Source organism: Pinus tabuliformis, chromosome X (genome assembly GCF_031772625.1).
Source record: "Pinus tabuliformis cultivar Carrire ecotype Pingquan chromosome X, CPIR1, whole genome shotgun sequence".
NCBI classification, from domain to species: domain Eukaryota; kingdom Viridiplantae; phylum Streptophyta; class Pinopsida; order Pinales; family Pinaceae; genus Pinus; species Pinus tabuliformis.
Genome location: NC_142308.1, coordinates 311,997,571 through 312,018,520, shown reverse-complemented (window position 1 = coordinate 312,018,520; position 20,950 = coordinate 311,997,571).

Here is a 20,950-nt window from a genome sequence, read left to right as displayed (position 1 = left end):
AAAAGAAATATCATCCTTTCAAGCCCTGAATTTGTTTTTACTCTGTTATCCTGCCTGCTGGATTCATACCTCAACAATTTGACTTAATCCAGTGAATTATACCTGATTGACTCCATAGCCCAATGGCCTGAAGCCTAGTTTACCCATTTGTTTCAGAATTCCACCACTCTCAAACAAAACAAACTTGAACATTAATAACTAGCCTAATACCACACCAAAAAAAGGCTAAATTATAAAGAGAGAACCCTCTCTGAGTACAGATTGGCTAGATTCTGTACTTAAAATATTGGTTTGTGGTTACCTCGGACCCCTTTCCTTCTTCTAATAACTTCTAAGGAAAATCTGAGTGATAACAAGGGGTGGTTTCAATTAAAGAGAGTCCATAGACTCATCAAGGATGTTAATTATCACATATGTTGTGGACAATGTTCAAAAACTTGTACCTTGGAAAAACATTGTGGACATTAATAGGGATACTTTTCTTAAGACAGAAGCACAAGCCTAATTTGAACTTGGAGAAAAGGATGGTTATACAAAAGAAGGAGATAAAGAAATGATGAGCCTCATCATTGGGTAACTATATGGACTTTAATTCACCTCTTAGCTTAGTCAAATCAAATCTTCTCACAATTTATTACATGTTTTGATTATATTTTGTTTAATGAGATGAATCAAAGTGAGATATTATGCCTAGTGGACTAATGTGCATTAAATGTAGGTTTATGAGAGAAAATAATGGAATTTTGTCAAGATTAAGGACTGAAACTCAAATGGGACAAGGAAGAGAGATTGTAGGAGATAAATCCTCCTCATTTAGTCCTCCCTCATTCAAATATTCCTCCATCAATCACACTAGCTTGGAGTACAAGAAACCAAGTCATGAAGATCAAAAGGCAGCCGAGCAAGTGACAGTCAAAGAGTTAGTTTATCTCAAGTTTGGGAGCCGAGCCTCCCTAGATTTAAGGAATGTAGGTTTTAACCCCGTACAGAAATTACCTGCATATGAATTCTAAAACACAGAAAAATAAACAATGCAAGAGCATAACACATAAAACACATATACACAGAGATTTTCCCCTGGATCCAAAAACCGGAACTACCAGCTTGATTTTTCATTATGTTCCTTTTAATGTTATAATACATATTTATACATACCGAAGCATCCAATACCATGGACCGAAAACCATCGCGTCCAATATCATGGACCGAAAAACCATCGCATCCAAGAAACATGTGCAAAAATCATGCACAAAATCATAGGTGGGTCTGCCCAACCTAACATAAGGTCCAAAACCAAAATTTTCTAGGGCGCTGTACACCTCAAACCCCCTATGACCCCACCTCGCTACATAATCGACACAACAAAGGGGGTGCTCTGGCCCCCCTCTAACCTCTCGGTTAACTACGTGGGCTAGTCGTGGAAAGAATATAACACAACCTAACAAGGAAGTTGTTGTAGACTTCAGTTGTATAAATAAAGAGGTCTAGAGCCTCATTAGGATTTGGATTTTTGTTGTAAAAAGACTAGTTATTTTCGAGCTCCAGACTTATTGAAGACATTTCTATCTATTTTGATAATGAGAATGAGATTTTTCTTGATCCAATACTGAGTTAACTCAGAGGGCCAAAGCACTTAGGTTAGGGCCCAACCCTAGTAGCAAAGGTTCCTCTTCTTGTATCTGTATGCTTAGATTGATTTCATAGATTCATGGTTAAATTGTTCTTAGAAGTATTTCGTTGCAACTAGTGTAGATTTGATTAGTTTGTTTATTAGTTTTCTTCCATTTGTGCTTTACTTCAGCAGTAGTTTAGAAGGGATAAATGAACATGAAAAAGCTATCAATAGCTGTTTTGGCCTCACTTCTTCCTTCAGGGACCATGACTTGAGGAAAGGACTCCTCTGCAGCCCCAAATAGATAGAGTTCTACTTTCTCATAGAATTTAGAGTTTTCTGTACTTAAGCCAACATTTGATCAATTTGCAACAGTAGGATCTAGTTATCATTTCTTCCATATTCAGCCTTACAGTAGATATCATCAATGATTCCATATTATTCTACAAGCTTTCCTCATGCATGAAGTAGACAACTAGCTCATTAAACTCCGTTTTCCTAGCTTATTGAAATTCTTCTTGTTTACATGATTTTTGGGTAAATATCAATGTTTGATGCGGTGCGGGTGTTTCATAAGTAAAGAGAGATGTCATAGTCAGCAACCTTCTTCCAACTTCATCCATCAATGATCATTCACTGCTTTCACTAAGACCCTCAACAATTTCATCATTTTACAAGGAAACTTCTCGAAGCATGTTGAGCAAATCCAACCATCTCCCAGCCTTGGTTTTGAGTTATGATTGATCCTAGGTATTCCCTTGCTTCATTCCATCCACGAACCAGCTTCCATAAGCCTTCCATCACCTTCAGCACCCATCATTTTTCTCTCAGCTGTATCCTTTAGAAATACAGGGAATCCTGTTATTATAGCTCAAAATCTCACTCTTATGGTTTGTGATGTTGTACTCATGGCCTAGGGCAACCCCTCCTTCCAGACCTAGTCCTAAAATTTAAAAAATAGTGTTTTATCCCTTATACACGACATTGCCCTGAGTCAAATGCGTGTATACATGGGTCTTTGTATATCTAACCCGCGTATATGTATTAAAACACTTCAAAATATATAAAACTCCTTATTTTCGGGCAGAGATCGCGGGTTTTACCTGCTAATCACCTGTTAGTGCCCGTGGCCCAACTGTTCCCAACCAACTCCCAACTAAAAAACTACTTTTGTAGAGGTATAAAAAGACCTCAAAGAGAAGGCACAAGGGACTTCAGACCTGGTCAAGGGAAAAATCTCAGCATAATAACCTTTCTCTCTCTTCTCTCCTCCCTTAGGCCTTCCCTTTGAGGTCTTTTTATACCTCTCCAAAAGTAGTTTTTTAGTTGGGAGTTGGTTGGGAACAGTTGGGCCACAAGCACTAACAAGTGATCAGTAGGTAAAACCCGTGATCTCTGCCCGAAAATAAGGAATTTTATATTTTTTTAAGTGTTTTAATATATATACGTGGGTTAGATATACACAGACCCGTGTATACATGCATTTAACTCAGGGCAATGTTGTGTATAAGGGATAAAACACTGTTTTTTAAATTTTAGGACCAGGTCTGGAAGGAGGGGTTGCCCTAGGCCATGAGTACAGCATCACAAACCATAAGTGTGAGATTTGGAGCCATAACACCTGTAGGTTTTTAGGACATCATGTAGGTGTTTTTATAGTGGCCTTTTTTGAGGCCGAATTGAGGAAAAAGCATCTTGGAAGCCAGAGACGGTCACCTAAGGGTCTCCCAAACCTTCCAACCATCCACCAGCATCCCTAAGCCACCTGCCAAACCCAAAAGAAATTAGCTTTCACACTTTTCCATAAAAAAGACAAGAAGAAAAAAATAGATTTATTTTAGCCATTTACATGCACAGAAGTAGAATGTTGATGTTTTGAATTTACATGCTTAATATAGTAGAATTTCATACATTTTAACCTAACATTCTTTTTGAAACATATTTTCTTAGCAGTTAGTTAGAAAATGGTGTGTTTTTTAGCATTGGATTTCAATATTTTTCCTTTCTATAGTAGACAAAATTTCTCTTAGAGTATATTTCTCTTTCCCTCATCAGTAATCAATCTTCTTTTGAATCCATAGAAGTTTGGCTTGAAAAACCATAGTGGTCTCTCACCGGCTGAATAATGATAAAAGGGCAGAACCATCAATTTTAATTGTGTATATAACACTGTCACCTACAAGTTTGTACGAACCCCAGATTGATAAAGTAAAGCTGGTAGCCCCAGGAGTTGCAACATTCTTTTTGCAATACTGGTGCTCATCACTTTTTGGCACCGTTGTCAGGGAGGCATTTGAGTAATATGTGATTACTGCGTTCTTTCTTCCATCTCGCGTTTATGATATTTTATTATTCTTTCATTTCTGCAAGAGTAATTTAGTTTCTTTCTTTTCCATTCTACATTCTTTGCTTTCCTTTCCATTTTGCAAGTAAGATTCCATTCAAGTAGTTAATTTTCATTCAGTCAGTTAGTTTTCATTTAGTCTGCAATTTCAATTCTACAATCACTTTCAAAGTTTGAAAAAAATACAAAACAGATGAAAAACATTTTTTTCATGCCTTGTAGGAATAGGGATAACTTAGGGAAATTTTTGGCAAATACCCCCATTACTTCAAACATCCAACCTTCCCTCTTCTTTGGTGGCTATGAATTGGAGGAACCCTTAGGTGAGAAACCAGAAATATTTGATGAGCCTACAAGGGAAGAAAAAGAAGAAGAAACCATTCCTACTGACCCAATGGCTGAAAATAGAGATGACAAAGGAAATAGAGAAAGAGTTGAGGGTGCCTTCCCCATTAGGGATACCAATTGGGATACTAAGATGAAGAATATAAGCCCCTCTGCACTTCCTCATTTCCATGGCCTGACCACATAAGATACAAAAACTTTCTTATTTGAGTTTGCTATCATATGTCGAACCTATGACTACACCAATGATGAGCAGAAGTTGAAACTATTCCCATCCACTCTCAAGGATGCATCTTTTCACTGGCTCATGGGTTTACCTGGGGATAGCATCACAACTTGGGCTCTGATTCAGCAAGTCTTCAACAACAAGTATCAATACTGTAGTTATAAAGACACTAAAGAGGAAATTTTTAGGATGACCTTAGGGCATGATGAATTCCTAGAAGATTATGAAGAAAGATTCCATCTTAGCTACAAAAGGGCCAGGTGCACACTTGACCTTGAGTCACTAAAGCTAGTCCTACTTAGAGTAGTAATGGAAAATCTTTCGGATACCCTAAACTTGTTAGCAGGGGGGACATCTACCAGTTACCCTATGAGGATATCAAGACTGTCTTTAGAAACCATTCTAGGGTAGCTAGGAAAAATGGTAGGGGTAGTCAACCTATGGTTAGTCCATTCTCTTCCAATGCATCCATCAAGGTTGAAATTGGAAACATACTGGAGGATTTCAAGAGTGAGATGATGCAAACCCTTCCCTTATATATGGACACTATGGAAATTAAGAGAAAATAGGAGGAAGAAGATAGAGCCTTAGCCATTTTCTGCCTTAGATGCATAAGGAGGAACCCTAAGAATGAATTTCAATTGAATTTGATTGAAATTTGCTCAGTCTATGAAGAAAAGCACTCCATAGACAAGTTCCCTTCTCTACCTAGACTAAAATATGTATATCAAGGAGCTGAAGGGGTGACTGAACAACTCTGTTACATAAATCAAAGGAGACCTCATGGTCCTAGGCCATACCAGCAGGGCATGCAAGGGTCATACCATGTATATTACAACCCCAACTATACCACATCCATTCCCTCTTGGTGGCCCCCTGCTCATCGTTCCTGGTCTACACCTCCTCCTTGGTCCTTTGCACCACAGTATCATTCCCAGCCAACCAGCTAGTCATTTCAACCATATGTTCCACCACAGCCTCAGTGGAATGGACCCCCCCAGGTGTGGAGGCCCCCATACACCAATGTTCCAACTTTATTTCCTTCACCACCTACTCAACCACAACTTTTACACTCTAATCCACCTAAACAACCCTAGATGCCTGCCCAGCCAAATCCGAACCCAAACAACAAACAGGCACAACCAGTATACAGTGGAGAGACATCTTATCCTACTTATGCTGTGGAAATTAAGGAAATCAACCTGACATCTGGGAGAGTACTCCCAGACAACCAACCTCTACCTTCACCTAGGGAGGTCAAGGAAGAAAGAGAGGAAAGCATGGCTAAAGTAAATCCACCAACCTTTCCTGAGAGATTAACCTAACCACTCCAGCCTACCCCAGAAGAGAGTGAACTTCTGGGAGAACTGAAAAATCTATGTGTCAAAATTCCACTTCTCCAAGCTATAAAAGAAGTACCTATTTACAACAAGTTGGTAAAGGAGAAGTGCTTCAAGCATCTAGGGAGGTGAAGAAGAGATGCCCCTACCATTAATATCATTGGATAATTGTCTGACTTAATGTTGGGGCAGGTAATCTTTCCAAAGTATTTGGACCTTGGAAGCCCTGTAGTAGATGTGCACATCAATGGCACCATTGTCCCACACACTTTGATTGATCTTGGGGTTGCCATTAATGTGATGATCAAGGACACTATGCTCAAGGTCAACCTCTAGGGTTCATTGAGAAAGACCACAAAAGTCTTACAACATGCAGACCGCTACACAGTGTCCCATGAGGGGATTGTGGAGGATGTGATGGTCTCCATTGACTCTTGGGAATACCTTGTATATTTCCTAGTTCTCCAGCCTAAGGCCAAGCTTACTGGTTACCCTCTCATCCTTGGGAGGCCTTGGCTAATCATTGTCGATGCCTACATTAGTTTTAGGGCTGGAAATATGACTATAAAAAATAGGCCTATGTCTAAGCAGTTAGTCCTATACTGTCCTGCTTAGCCATATCTAGAACATGACTTACTTTTATGGCTAGAAGAGGAGGAAGAAGATGAAGTTTATTCTGCCCAACTCTATACCTTAGAAACAACCATGGGAGGGGGACAACCAAATGAAGATGATTTGATTGAACACATACTCCAAAGTCCAACTCCCAGTACATTGTCCTTAGAAGAAGTAGTAAAGGAAACACAGAACAACCATTATATTGATCCATGCTTAGCCGATTCCAACCCTATCCATGTCAAAAGCATAGAATTATGCCCTGAGAGAACTTTGAAAATCAACCCATCTCTTTTTGTTCACCAAGAAGAAAAGTTGTGCAACATGCTAAAGGAACATCTAGATGCCTTTGCTTGGAGTTACAAAGAAATGAAGGGAGTGCACCCCTCAATGTGTACTCACCAAATTTATATCAAAGAAGGGTGCAAACCAGTTCGAAAACCCCAAAGGAGGATGAATCCAGCTCTCAAGGATATAGTCAAAGAAGAACTGCAAAAGCTGCTAGATGCAGGATTCATTTACCCTATCTCAGACAATGAGTGGGTTTCTCCTTTGGTGTTGGTTCCAAAGAAAAATGGTAAGTGGAGGATTTGTGTCTACTACAAAGAGTTACACAAAGCCACAAAGAAGGACCATTTCCCTCTACCCTTCATCGACCGAGTGCTAGATGGCCTGGCAGGGAAAACGTTTTTCCCTTTCCCAGATGGATTCAACGGGTACAATCAAATCCAGATCAGCTTGGAAGACTAGGACAAAGCCACCTTCACTTGTCCTCGGGGTATGTTCACCTATAGGTTCCTTCCTTTTGGCCTATGAAATTCTCCTACCACTTTCTAGAGAGACATCCTAAGTATCTTTTCCAAGTTAGTCCATGGTGCAATAGAGATTTATATGGATGATTTTACACCTTATGGATGTGATTTCCAGGAGGCTCTGTCCAACTTAGGTAAGGTTCTGAACAAACGCATTGAAATGAACCTGTCTCTTCGTCCCAAAAAGTGCAAGTTCTTGATGATTGCAGGGACTGTGCTAGATCATTCAATATCCCAACAAGGACTGCAGGTGGACCCAAACAAAATAACTATCATCTAGAGGGTCCCACCTCCGCAAAAGTAGAGAGATGTTAGAATTTTACTAGGGTTAGCTAGATAATATCGAAGGTTTATAAAAGACTTTAGCAAGTTAGGTTCTCCTTTATTTGGGTTGTTGGCCAAATACTCTAAGTTTGTATGGTCAAAAAGATGTCAAGAGGCCTTGGACACCCTGAAGGACAAGTTAACCACTGCATCGATTCTCTGAGGTGCAAATTGGGCCCTTCCTTTTCATATACATGATGATGCCTCACACAAAGCCATAGGAGCAGCTTTAGGCTAGATAGATGAAAAAATTCCTTATGCCATTTACTTTATCAGTAAGAATATATCAAAGGACGAACTAATCTACATAGTGACCAAAACGGAGCTCCTGGCTATTGTGAATTCATTGAACAAAATTTAGGCACTACATTACAGGATATCAAACATTTGTACATACTGAACATGCTGCAATTAGATATTTAATGAATAAACCTGATGTGAATTCCCGGATTATTAGATGGTTACTTTTATTACAACAGTTTGATCTAACTATTGTTGATAAGCCTAGCAAGGAAAATGTTGTTGCAGATTTTTTGTCCAAATTAACTTTGCCTGCGGGTGAGGAAGGAATGGTTGATGATCAGTTACCAGATGAACACTTATTCGCCATTTCATTTCTCTCTCCATGCTTTGGTGACATAGAAAACTACTTGGTATCTGCACAGTTCACACCAAATTTGTCGTCCAAAGAGAAAAGCAATATTGTGAGGAAGAGCGCTCCATTCACTTGGATTGGGGGCAACCTCTTCAAATGAGGTCCGGACCAAATTTTGAGAATAGTGTCAGGGAGGAGGAAGTCTTTGACATCGTTATGACCTGTCATGATGGGCCTTGTGGAGTTCACTTTGCAACAAAGAGGACAGCATTCAAGGTGTTACAAGCTGGTTATTATTGGCCCACTCTTCCTCAGGATGTGAAAATATATACTAGTCGATGTCATCAGTGTCAAAGGATGGGAAAGCCTACTCCAAGGGATGAAATGCCTCTACAACCTCAAGTGACTTTTGAGCCATTTGACAAGTGGGACGTGGATTTCATTGGACCTATTGACCCTCCTTCCAAGAAAAAGAAGTACATGATTGTGTGCACTGACTATCTGACTAAGTGAGCTAAAACCAAGGAAATCAAGGCAACAATAGAGGAGAAGGTGGCTGAGTTCTTAAGGGAAAATTTCTTTTGCATGTTTGGGTACCCTAGAGAACTGGTCACTGATTAAGGTAGCTAATTTACATCCAACGTGATTTAAGACTTGTTAAGCCAGCACAAGATCAAGCATAGAACCTCCACTACCTATCAGCCAAAAGATAATGGGCAAGTGGAGGTGACCAACAGAGTGCCGAAGGGCATTCTGACCAAAGTGGTTAGTAGGAGCAGAAAATATTGGGTAGATAGACTAGTTGAGGCCACTTGGGCCTACAATACCACCTGTAAGACCACCACTAGATTCACACCCTATGAGCTAGTCTATGGGAAAAAGGCCCTGCTATCCATTGAATTTGAGTACAGTACATTGAGGATGGAAACCCAACTAGATCTAGATCTCAGCAATGCAAAAAAAGGGAGATTTCTCTAGTTGAATGGGTTAGATGAGTTAAGAATGGAGGCCCTCCTACACACAGAGGTAACTCAAATTCAGAGGAAGATCTGGCATGACAAGAACATCAAGGACAAGCAATTTTAAGAAGGTGATTAGGCTTTCTTATATGATTCCAGATATAAAGACTTTAAGGGAAAGTTAATGACTAGATGGTTAGGGCCTTATGTCATAGAGAAACGCCATGATAATGGTTTAGTGCAGATCAGAACGATAGATGTAGAGGCCATTCCTTTACTTTTTTATGGGCACAAATTGAAAGTTTACAAAAGGCCATTGTCAAAACAAGATTTCATTGATGGTATCAACAAAATAGTGATGGTGATGGAGAAAGTCTCAGCTCCTACCTCGTCAAGTCACTGAGAAAAAGAATAAGGAAAAAAGAAGGAGACTCAAGTGAAAACCTCCAAGAGGCACTAGAGTCCCACTGTTGGGTTGGAAACCTATTGAGGCGGCCCAATGGTGTCAAAAAAAAAGGAGAAATAAAAAGATCTTTGGGTGAAAATCTCTCTTGAGGTGCCTAGGGAAAGCAACTAGGATGTAAACCTCTTGGAAGCAAACTAGTTGTTTTCAAAAAAATAATAAGAAAAAAAGAGAGAAAAGAAAAATTATGAAAATATTGTTTGTAGGTTAGTACGAGGACGATCAAAGAAACAATGGAGAATCAAAAGGGACCTATTCAGCTCATATTTATATTTCTCCATTCATTATCCTTCATCATTCCACTATTCCTTTCATTTCTCTCACTCATTTGCCTCAGTTTGCAAGGGTTCTATGTTTTCTACAGGATTCCCTATAAACCTACAGGATTCCTTGAAAACCTACAGGATGATCCTATAGGAATTACAGTGGCTTGGGAATCCTAAATGAAGTGACCCTAGAGAAAGGAAATGGCCTACCCATGTCAAATAAATAAATTCCTACATCACCATCTCATTACCATACCTCTATCCACCATGATCACCCCCTGTGTTCATCAAAAAATCAGTTCCCAAAAAAGTTACATTTTAAAAAAAACACAGAGAAAAAAGATGAAGATAGAGAGAAAGGGCACAAAAACTAAAGGTTATTTTTCATCATTCACAAACCCCTAGACCTCCTCTCTACCCATGATAATCATCCTAAGATCCAAGCAATAGAATATGATTAAAAAGTTTGAGGGAGAAGCAGCTACAGGACATCCTGTAGCAACCTATCCCACAAAACAAAAATCATAGGTTGCAACAAGTTTCAAGCATGGAGATCCAAAGGTAGAAGAATCTCCTCCAGAGCCTGGCAACAACATCATAATCATCATCAACACCAGGTACCTGCACATCAAAGAAAATCATCGAAGGACAATATAAGAAAAAAAGAGGAGAAATCACATGCAGCCAACACACATCAAAAAATCTCATTTCTTCAACAAACTGCAGCAAGGTATTGTTACCATGGGTAAGTATCTCGGTTCCAGTCTCTCATTTGCATAATGTGATCAAAAGATGTAAAAGTAGTGAACGAGCTCGTTTATAAGCAGAAGGTGGCCAGTTAACTTGGCCACCTTTGTTCAATCAACAAGGACAAAACAGTTAGTCCACACACACGTGGCAACAGTCATTTCAAAGAAAAGGAGGATGAGGTCGAAAGAAGTTAAGCTACAGATGCCTGAAGTGGGAGTTGATTATGATGTGAGGAGAATGATGATGTGGTGCTAGGACCAATGGTCCAAAAATAGATATTCGTACCTCGGCTGCTAGCACACCACCTCACTCAAATCAACCATAAGAGGAAATAAACATTGATCCCTGAGCGAGACCATCTATAGGGAATCCTACAGGATCCCACAATAATCCTACATGATATAGTCAGGCAGTCTACAGGATTGGTAGTGAGCAATTTCAGAGCGAGAAAAACAGGAGTTGGCTACATCCAACATTGTAAGGAGGTAGGCTCTACATTTCCTCTGATTTTTCCAAGTGAGAGGAACAAAAATTCCTCTAGTTTGTTGAAATTAATTGTTGTAAAAGGGAATCGTATCCATAGAAATTTTAGTTCAATTTCCTCCTTCATTAAAATTTTGTATCAGACATCTTTGCTTCTCCATCCATCAGACAAAATGACAGGGTGGTTCAATAGAAGGGAACCCATCAACACTGTGAGGATTCACCAACACCCTCCTATGATAGAAATATTCACAAGGCATAATTGGATGGGTTTCTTTGAGAAATTGAGGGGGTATGATGATGAAGTAGCCAAAGATTTTTCTCTCTCCCTCATTCCACTAACTAGGACCCATGCCATTGTTGTGCTGAGAGGCCTCTCCATAGATCTCACCCCTGAACTCATAAGAAGAATTACCACACTCCCCTTAGGAGTGCCTTGGAGAAAGGAAGACAAGGGAAATAACCAAATTGCAAAGAAGAAATTCTTTTTAGAGGGAGAGGAGGCCATGGAAGACAAAAATGGAGTAAGAAGAGCAAGCCTACCATACCCCTAGAATGAAATAAGCTACCACCTTATAAAATATATATCATGTGAAGGTAGGTATAGTGTGGTATATGGATACCACTTTAGTCTTCTTGAAGAATTGAGGTTTGGAGAAGATACACCTCCTCACCACAGACTCAACATACCCTACTTCCTTCTTCAATCACTGATAGATATGAGCATGAAGGTGTAGGAAGGAAACTACCACCAGCTAGCCCATCATGGGTTAGTTAGACTCATCATAGAAAATGTCCTCCAAAACCTTAGAATTCCTATCACATGGGAAATCTTCAGAGACATGTAGATAGAGGAGGATACAAAATACCTCGAATATGACAAGAGCCCTATTGCCAATGAAAGGGATGAAGAAGAACTGAAATAGATGAAGGTGAAATAGAGAGCAACGAGGAGGAAATAGATGAAGAAGAAGATGAAGAGAAAGAGAAGGAAAGTGGTGAAGAAACAAAAGAATATGCCAAGGAGGAATCTGGTGAACACGGTGAGGAACTAGAGGGAGAAGAAGAGGAGAAAGACAAATATGAAAAGGGTAATGGAAAAGAGGAGGTATAAGACAAGGAGGATTCATCCAAGGTGTCTCTAGAACCCACTGAGAAGGAGGCAACAACTACCCTTACTTCCCTTAGCACCCCTATCAAACAAAAAGGAAAAACACAGAGACAAACTCCATTATACTTTACAAGAAGAAAAATTACAAGGATAAGGTAGGGAAAACCTCAAACTCCCACCAAGGTTCCCATTGTTATTGAAGACTCACCTAAACAGTAGGAGAAGATGGCCCCTCTTATGAAAACTCAAGGAGAAGGATCCTCAGGAGAGGCCTGCCCTAAGTCTCCTATCACTTATGTGAGAAGGCTTGTGACTAGATCTTCCTCATCTAAGGGAAAAGGCATCCTACAGGCTACACAACAGGACCTACAGGAAGCAGAGGCGATCCTACAGGAAACTCTGCTAAACCTACAGGAAAACCAAAAATTTGATAAGGAAGGGAGTATGCAACAAGAAACAAAAAAGGAGGATCCAGAGCTAAAGGAACCTAGTCCTCAACCTAACCTTGACTCCTACTACAGATTTATTGAAGGGGGTAGGGTCATTCCACAAACATTTTCCAACCCATTATTATTTTGAGCTTGAGAAAGAAAGATCAAGAACACATATATGGATGCAGATTTCCAAGTCCAAGGGAGTGGAGGACATAGGTCACATGGAGGAAAAGCTCAAAGAGATGGGTAGAAAACTAAGCAGCCTGAGGGACATAGAGGCCAGAATGAAAGCTCAATTCGAGGTGCAAAATGCATGGTTGAAAGGACAACTACAAGAAAGAGAGAATCAATTGGCATCCATGGCTAGCCTATCTTTAGAGGCAATCCAATGCAGGATGCCAGCTAATTCCTATGCATTATACCTTAAGGAACAGTGGTTACAGTTCCAAATAAAGGCCCTAGCATAGAGAGGCACTATGCCATTCCAGGATTATAAACAGTTCATTGATCTTTGTGATCAAAGCAAATTGGAGGATAGGGCTAAGATTTTTGAGTTCTACTTGGATAATATGGCCTTCACAGCTCTGAATATGTGGGACCCTAATGCAAAACTAGGGGATTTATAGTTGATGGTTTTGGAATCATGGATGAACTATGAGGAAGCAAGGTTTGTAGAAATGAAGAATATATTGGCAAGGGAACAAACAAAGCCTCTCATGATAAGAGATGAGCAGTCAAATCCAATGGTTGTCATCAGCCCACATAATTTAATTGCAAATGATCCTCAACTTGCACCGAGGTATCTTGCCACCCAAGAGCAAGCAATTACACATTTTGAGGATATTTTCAGGCTGTTAGGGGATGGTAACATGCAAGCTTTCAAAAGGATATGGAATACTTCACCATACAGTTTGAAAATCAGATAGTACCATTCTCCTCAAAGAACGAGAGAAGAACTGAACAAGACATCCATGTACCAGAAAACCCTCCAAAGACTCAAAGTCAATTGGATTGGCCTGGGACTCAGCTCACCACTGCTCTTGGGGATGTTAGAAGGAAGGAAGGAAGAGGAATAAAGAAAGCAGTGGGAGGAGATAGAAAGAAAGGCAAGATTTTATGCACAAGAAGAGTAAACCACAACATTAGCATGGGATGTCAGGGAGGCCACTAGAGCTATGAAAGATATGGATATTGATTGAGCTGCTGAGAGGATGAGCAACACTTTGAGTAGGGGGGTGATGATGAGCCTCATCATTGGGTAACTATATGGACCTTAATTGACCTCCTAGCTTAGTCAAATAAACTCTTCTCACAATTTATTACATGTTTTGATTATATTTTGTTTAATGAGATAAGTCAAAGTGAGATATTATGCCTAGTGGACTGATGTGCATTGAATGCATGTTTGTGAGAGAAAATCAAGGAATTTCAGCAAGATTAAGGGCTGAAACGTGAATGGGAGAAGAAAGAGTGATTGTAGGAGGTAAATCCTCCTCATTTACTCCTTCGTCATTCGAATATTCCTCCATCAATCACACTAGCTTGGAGTACAAGCAACCAAGTCATGAAGATCAAAAGGCAGCTGAGCAAGTAACAATCAAAGAGTTAGTTTATCTCGAGTTTGGGAGTCGAGCCTCCCTACATTTAAGGAAGTCATTGGAGACTTTAGTTGTATAAATAAATAGGTCTAGAGCCTCATTAGGATTCGAATTTTTGTTGTAAAAACACTAGTTATTTTCAAGCTGCAAGCTTGTGGTAGACATTGCTATGTAATTTTATGTTTTGATAATGAGAATGAGATTTTTCTTGATCCAATACTGTGTTAACTCAGAGGGCTGAATCTCTTGGCTTAGGGCCCAACCCTAGCATAAAAGTCTCCTCTTCTTGTATCTGTATGATTAGATTGATTTCATAGATTCATGGTTAAATTGTTCTTAGAAGTATTTCATTGCAAGTAGTGTAGATTTGATTAGTTTGTTTATTATTTTGCTTCCATTTGTGCTTTACTTTAGTAGTAGTTTAGAAGGGATAAAGGAACATCAAAAATTTGTCAATAGGTTTTTTGGCCTCACTTCTCCCTTCAAGGATCATGACTTGAGGAAAGGACTCTTATGCAACCCCAAAAGGACAAAGTTATACTTTCTCATATAATTTATAGTTTTATGTACTTAAGCCAATATTTGATCAATTTGCAAGAGTAGAATCTAGTTATCATTTCTTCAATATTTAGCCTTACAGTAGATCTCATCAATGATTCCTTCTTATTCTACAAGTTTTCCTCATGCATGAAGTAGACAACTAGCTGATTAAACTCTGTTTTCCTAGCTTATTGAAATTCTTCTTGTTTACATGCTTTTTGGGTAAATATGAATGTCTGATGTAGTGTCAGTGTTTTGAAATTAAGAAGAGATCTCATAGTCAACAAACTCCTTCCAACTTCATCCATGCATGATCATTCCCTACATTCACTAAGACCCTCACCAATTTCATCATTTTACAAGGAAACTTCTCCTAGCATGTTGAGAAAATCCAACCATCTCCCAACCTTGGCTTTGAGTTCTGAGTGATCCTAGGTATTCCCTTGCTTCATTCCATCCACCAACCACCTTCCCTAAGCCTTCCATCACCTCCAGCACCCATCATTTCTCTCTCGGCTGTATCCTGTAGAAATGGAGGGAATCCTGTAGGTTTTTAGGACATCCTGTAGGTTTTCCTGTAGTGGCCTGTTTTGAGGCTTAATTGAGGGAAACGCCTCTAGGAAGACAGAGAAGGTCACCTAAGGGTCTCCCAAACCTTCCAACCATCCACCAGCATCCTTAAGCCACCTACCACACCCAAAAGAGATTAGCTTTCACACTTTTCCATAAAAACGACAAAAGGAAAAAAAACAGAATTATTTTAGCCATTTACATGCACAGTAGTAGAATGTTGATGTTTTGAATTTACATGCTTAAGACTGTAGAATTTCATACATGTTAACCTAACATTATTTTTGAAACATAGTATCTTAGGAGTTAGTTAGAAAATGGTGTGTTTTTAGCATTGGATTTCAGTCTTTTTCCTTACTACAGTAGAAAAGCTTTCTCTTAGAGTAGATTTCTCTTTCCCTCATCAGTAATCAAGCTTCTTTTGAATCCATAGAAGTTTGGATTCAAAATCCTTAGTGGTCTATCACCAACTAAACAGTGACAAAAGGGCAGAACCATCACTTTTACTTGTGTATACAACACTGTCACCTCCAAGTTTGTACGAACCCTGAGTTGATAAAGTAAAGCTGGTATCCCTAGGAGTTGCAACATTCTTGCTGCAATACTGGTTCTCATCTAGAAGATATAGAGAATGTAGCAAGAGAATATGTGCCAAAATTCCATTCAAGGTAGCCTGGGATGTTAAGGAGGCCACCAGGCCCATGAATGCGACACATTTAAGTCACTAAGTTGCTCAAAGGATGAGAAATTCTTTTAGCAGGGGGTATGATCGGCCTCCAAATTAGGAATAAATTAAGGCCCATATGACCACTCTTCAGCACACTAAACCTATCCCTTTTGCATTAGATGACATATTTTTAGCTTTAATATGTTCATTAGTAAAGTTTAGAGATAATTTCATATTTGCGCCTAATATTTTTTTTATTTTTGTAGAATATTGTGAGAATATTGTGCAGATTATGAAGATTTGGAAGAGGAGATGATCCACAGACTTGTTGAATACTACAAGAGGATCAATATTGGATAATAAATCAATAGGATATTATGAAATTATTTCACAAATTCTAGAGCTCTAGTGATTGAGAAAATCTAGGAATGTGTTCGCTATCATTTAATGTAGATTTCTAGTGTTGGGAACCAGATACACTATTTGAGATATTTTTTAGGGAAAATCTTTCTCATTCCAAGTAGAATGCTTCCTCATTATTTTATTTAAGTACCAATTCCAATTTTCATCTAGGGGATGCATTTCTTAGTCTTCTTTTGGAGAAACTTTGTATTTTTGCAGCTCCACTTTCATTTCTAGCAGGGATGTACTTGGATTGATTCAAATAATGAAGTTTGGTGCCATTTTTAGCTAATAAAGTTTTTTTCCTCCATATGACTCTAATTATCCTTGGGATTGGCCATCCTAGGAGCCTCAGAGCCTTTTGTACAATTTTTTTTCTTCTTTACACTTCTTATTCACATGCATCTCATATTCTTGTTTTTCCTATTTCCACATTTAGTATTGATGCTTCTTTTGTTGTAGGATTGAGTTAAATTATTGAAGTGGTTTTTTTTGCAGGCTATTTATAGAGTCACAGTAATGATTCATCCTTATAATTTATTTTAAAATTCATATTCATCATTTATCTACTTGGATTTCTGTACTAGTTCACAAATCCATAATTTTTGGAAGTCCCTTGTAGAAAAACATAGTAATTTTCTACTATTTTTTAGAACATTTTAATGAGCTTATATTGAATTGATTCCACAACTAGTGAGCTTATATTGAATTGATTCCAATTTTACATGATTAGGTTAGGCATTTGATAGGTAAATAGCTCACTAATTCTTGAATTTCTAGTTTTTAGAGTAGTAATTTTCTGTTGTTTTTTAGCACGTGTTAATAGGGGTGTTTTGGTGTAATTCCACCTAGAATGGAGTCCTAAGACATCCTAATTAATAAAAAGAAAATTTCCATCCCATTTCCATTTGATTTACTTGGTGATTTGGTGAATTATCTCCTCTTGTAGCAATTTTGTTTTGCATGTAGGAACCTCTTGTAGCACTCCTGTCACACGTGTAAACTTGACCGTATTTGCTCCAAAATCTTGGTTTTTGTCTGTTAGTATTGAATCATAACTCCTAGGATCTAAATCCATGATTTAGGAAGAATAAACAACAATTAGGATATGTCTTTTTACAAAGTAGATTATGCCTATTTATTTGAATTCATGCTCTTAGGATTTTAATTACAAATTGTTTCTCTTGCCTAAGATTTATTTATTTCCAAAGTAACATTTCCACTTCTGCAATTAGTTTAGGCTTTGATTTCATGAAATTCACTCCATTACATCAGATAAAATAAACAAGGACACATTTTATGCTACACACATAGTGCCGACACCTCTTAAGTTTATATGAACCCCGAGTTGATAATTTAAGTTGGTAGCCTTGGGAGTTGTAGCATTCTTGTTGCAATACTGGGGCTCATCAATTAATTCAATAGTTTCAACACAAGTTCATATTCAAACCAAGGAGGAAAATGATTCCTTATAAATCAAGTGGCTTAATCACTCTTTAGCAAGCACCCTGAGTGGTTTCTCGGCCAATTCTTGGCAAGCATGGATTCCCATTTTCCTCATAACATCTTGAGCCCCTCCCAACTACAATTCAAATTCCCAAATAACTTCATTCCATCCACTGCAAAGGTTTGTCCAGTGCTCCTTATGAGCTCTTCCCAAGAGGAAAATAGAATACCAATATTGTTGTCAAAGATCCTTTTTATTTATTTTTCTTGTGTCTCTTCATGTTCCTCCTAGAACATTCTTGTGTGTATCTTCATGCACCTCTTGAAATTTTCATCTCCTCTTCCTCCTTATATCATGGATTTGTGGTCTTACTTCTAGGCCTAATCATAAAAATGTATTCATTTATAATTCAGAGTATCGTTGTGTTACAAAAATCAGGGGAAAACTATACTAGGGGTGTCATAAACCCCATCCCCTTAAAGGGAACATTTCCCTTGTTTTTCTTGTCTTGAAAAAAGAAAAAAACATAACTGGGCTTTTAAGTTCTTACCTAGCTCTTAGATCCACTTATTCATAAAACCAAAAAGGATATGTCTCCCTTCTCTCCTCAACCATTTCCCAATGACCCCTTTTGCATTATTTTGGTTCTTCTGATGCACCCAATTCAACTTGGATATGTTCCTTTTCTATGGAGTGCTTCCTTCCTCCAATATCCAACATTATTATCATTGGTCTCCTTGTTCCTTCAATGAACAATTCCCAACCCATTTCTTCCTAGACATCCCATTGTTCTTTTGATTCCAATCATCCATGCCCACGCCTCTTTAAAAACCAACATCATATTTAGGCATCCCCTTCTCTACTTCCTAGTCCCTCAAGTGATCCAATTACTATTTCTGTGCAGTCACTCACCTTCCAAGTTCATGAATCCCCTTCTCTTCTTCCCAGTCCCTCAAGTGATGCATCCATTCGAAAGGATTCCTCATCATGCAACAAGTTAATGCATCTCTTTTTCTTGAAACTCTCATATCAACCATGGCATACTTCATCGAAATTAATAGAAACCATTGGGCACTACACACTATGATATATTCAAGATGCTACTATTCACCTTTCAACCAAGTCCATCCACCCAAACTAGGAAATTCCATGCTTTCCTACATCATAACACATAAATATCCATGAGTTTCATCATAAGGAAATTGCAATCATTTAAATCATACCTCATTAATAGCTTATTCATGATGTGAACCTTGAAATTTCATTTTTCTTCCTATCATAGCAAGTCAAATTATCTCATAAACCAACTATCATAAATCAGAATATCAATTCATGTTCATAATTTGGAAATTAATAAAAATCAATGAAATGATGATACTTATATTTGGATTGCTCTTTATTTTACACACACTGGGTCGATTGTCAAACCCAGCAAGAACCAAGTGGCCTTATTTTCTCTCATACACACACCCAATCAGTTGCCAAATTTTGCAACCATATAGTGCTTTCTCTTCTCTTCTACCTCGTACACACACCAAATCAATTTCCGAACTCTCGAAAGCATCTAGTTCCTTCTCTTCTCTTCAACCAAAGCCAGATCACATGAGCATTTTACAACTAAACAAGTAGTCTTAGTGGCATGGAAAATATATTCCCACATAGTGGATCATTTGTGCCACTCTGGAAAACATCCAATGGTGGATGTATAAGGGATATAGGGATATATATGCCCATTATCGACCCCACGAATATGGGAACTACCAACCCTGGTAGTATTATGTTGACAAGAATGTACTTGTATCCCACACCTTCATAGGCCCAGACAACCCCCAATATTGGGTGGCCTACCTATCTTAAAAGTGACCAAGATAGTCCCATACTTGTCTATCCAATCACACATGCCCAAACAATCTCATATATTCCTATCCCAACACATCACACAAGCTTAGAAAGTCCCATACCTACCTGTCCCAACACATTACACACCACATGGGTATAGATAGTGCCATACCTTCCTGTCCCAACACATTACATGTCACATGGGCCTAGACAGTCCCATCCCTGCCAAGGAGAATTTTAAGGATAAAAGTTTATCTTAAAGTTTGGCAACCTTGGCGAATCTTACCAGTCCCTAGTATCCAAAATTTAAAATGTTTGATGATAATTTTGTAAAAGTGTTTATATTTCTAATTATTTTATATTAGACAATATATAATATTGGCCATTTTAAAGGTAAAATAATTTTATACTATAAAAATTAGGTGAATTCATTTTTAGAAATCTGGAAATTGGCGAATATTTTTTTTTGGAAAAACCATGGAATATTCCCACCTACAAATATTAGCCCCTAAAATTTTCCCTGGTCCCTTCCTATCCCAACACTTTAGACATCACTTGCACATATCCACAGTGTACAACAAAACATATACATATACACATGATACAGCACAATGAATACACATGGTACAACATAACACATACACAATACACATGGCACATTATAACATGTACGCAACAAAATTGAACATCTAGAGACCACATTGTCTCTATCCACATAGACTAGGAAACATTACCTCTAGTATATCTCCCATGCATTACAACATGCATCCACAATCCAAATCCCAGGTTTGTGGTTTCTTTAATTATCGATGCTTGTCCCAACATGTGGTAGATCACAATACTCTCTATCCATTCATATATCCTTGAACATTCCTTGTTCATAAAATAAACATGGGATAATTATGGGAATTATTATCACATAAATCAAGCAAGGCTACCTATTTCCCAATTGATACCTCACACAACCAGGAATATTTTCATGTCATCCATATCATCATTCTCCTACAAGAATGATCCCTGACAAGGACCCATCAGTCACAATGGCACACACACACACATATATCAACATGAACATATTATATATTTACATATGTAAATAGAGTCAGGGTCAAGAGAACCTCATGTGTTTCCATATCACTATCCATCATCCCCATGGACCTAACCAACCCACATGGATGTCATAATGTTGTTGATTTACTCATGGACAT